Raw genomic sequence first — 2281 nt, forward strand, 5'->3', positions numbered from 1 at the left:
ACTGCCCACGAGCCTCTACTGCTTCACCACTATCACCACCACGACCCAAGTAGGAACACACAGCAGTAGAGACCATTATTGAATGAGTGTGTGTCGTAAATAGGTGGCTGGTGCTGGTGGGAGAGGCGTGTCCACGGGGGCGGGGCCTCCGCACCAGCAGCCAATGGCCGCGCGTTGAACTGCGGTGCCGCTGGCTCGGCCAATCAGCGCCGTTCTCCGCACACACACAATTTGACGGAATTTACAAGTGACGTTCCTATATGTTGAACGTGGAGCTGAACACTCCCCTACTCCAGTGTTCCTGAAAGCTTGGTGAGGATCAGTAAGGCAGCAGAAGGCGAGGACGACGATGCCTGGCACCCAGTGCCACGCGAAGTCTACCCGACGGTGCCATGGCCCTCTCCTGCCCCGCTCCGCTCGGCCATCCGCCCCGGCCTGCTCCACGCTCCGGGATTACATTTTACGGCCACACCAACCCCGCAGCTGTCAAAGTCCACCTCGACAGTGCAAAACTTCAGTGCTGAACCTTTATAAAAGTCTACAGTGATATAAAGTGATGTTCATAAATGACGCCTTAAATATATGTGCGTTCGTGAGCGCAGACAGAACGCACTTGTGCAGTTCACTCGCACGATTCTACCCGGAAAAGTTCTCGCAACGACACTCCAAAACACGACGGGAAATGTGCCACAGAAATGGCAAACCAAAACAACCACCAGAAAACAAGGTTGTCGATTTTTTATCAAGTGCTGAAAAGATCACAAAAACGCCCAAATATCACGCTAATCCATTTTCTTTGAAGGCCGACACCACCACGGACGCAAAACACAAATCGGGGGAAAATATTCGGGACGTCCAATACCTCCACACTGAAGGCCAACACGAAGCATTCTGCTCGGTGACAATGTCTCGTCGTCGTGTTATGTTCCTTGTACACTGTGTGCCACGCCGGGGCAAGAAATATAACCACTCGTAGGCGAGAAAATAACACTGGCAAGAACAAAACTCGGGACAATGCCGTGGCCGCGGGACCGACACACACACACACTCACACGCCGCTCACACACAAACACTTGCGACGCACACGGAACTAAGCCACGTCCCCGACCAAAATCTAATTTCCTCTTCGATTTCCCACCCACCGCACTCCACTTCCATCACACTTCTCCTTTTTCCATGCACGAGAGTGTTAGACGCGCGTTGGTGCCTTGGTCATGGCCGAAACTCATGTTTTCCCTCATATTTTTATCAGTAAAATAATAATCAAGACACACTCACCCATCCTCTAACGTTCCAGGGCGCTACGGGGCCGCCCTCCGCCGCGCACGGGCTCCCGGCATCGGGTTGCCACCACGCGCCTTTCATCTCCGTTATCTTAGCCTTTTTCGTGCGTTAGTGCCCTCCTTTGCCCTTGCTGGGGCCCCACACTCCGTATAGCGTAAAATGAAGATGCATTGCTCGACGTAACCCGAGATGAGGATATGCCCCGAGACGAGATAATGGGCGAAACATCCGCATCCGGTGGGTTATCGTACAACAAGGTGCCTCTTGTTGTGACCCATTCTATCCATGACGTCATCGCGCAAGCCCCGCCCACCGGATCGTGTCCGCGAGGTTCCCACCTCTTCTTCCTAACTCAACATTCGTTTCGCCTCCATTCACTCACTCATTTCTGCATGGTATCAAAGCCGAGAGGGAATCCTAATGCAAACTGATATCCCGGAGAAAGACGCCTTATGCATCGCTTTTTAATGACGTCACTCGCAAACATCACGCCGGTGAAGGGCCGGATCGGGGATGGGAGGGGGTCGTACAGCAGCAGCAACATTTATTATGTTGAAGCGGGATATATAGAAACCCTGCCATTATGAGGCACTTGCTCACCGATGCACTGGTGATGCATGGCGTCCACCCACCCACCCACATCACGCCATTTTCGTTAAAATCTAGGTCAGATAGTCGGTAATTAGTTACACGTCAGGCATGGGCGTCTGGTGGCTGGGCTATTCCCTCCATCTGCCTCGTTTTGCAAAGCCAGGACAGACACGTAAATCTCCATTCTCCCTCCATTATAAAGTAAAAACCCCGACTGATAAGGACCCTCCTCCTCGCCCGACTCCTCTATGGGAGCAGAATGAGACCCTAGCATAGAGGATCTAGAAAATTGCAAGTCGAAATGCTAGCTCTCCAAATAGCATTTCCTGACAAGAGGCCAAACGGACCAATGGGAGCGCGCGGTGGGCGGAGCCAAACGATGACGTCACTCGCCCAACGCGCATGG

The 2281-nt window shown here is 52.8% G+C and overlaps 1 protein-coding gene across 4 annotated transcripts in view; it reads right to left on the minus strand.

Annotated features, from left to right (window-relative positions):
- The window catches only part of LOC113817092 (mucin-2), a 103592-nt gene extending 102105 nt beyond the window's left edge, over positions 1-1487 (minus strand). The window contains exon 1 of one of the 4 annotated variants that reach the window (XM_070119632.1): positions 1279-1487. The gene's annotated coding sequence lies outside the window, so the exon portion shown is untranslated. Of the gene's footprint in view, positions 1-862; positions 1017-1278 lie in introns of those variants that run through there. The other 3 variants (XM_070119634.1, XM_070119633.1, XM_070119636.1) reach the window with 3 other exon arrangements.
- Positions 1488-2281: the final 794 nt, after the last annotated feature.

This window comes from Penaeus vannamei, unplaced genomic scaffold, assembly GCF_042767895.1.
Source record: "Penaeus vannamei isolate JL-2024 unplaced genomic scaffold, ASM4276789v1 unanchor436, whole genome shotgun sequence".
NCBI lineage: Eukaryota > Metazoa > Arthropoda > Malacostraca > Decapoda > Penaeidae > Penaeus > Penaeus vannamei.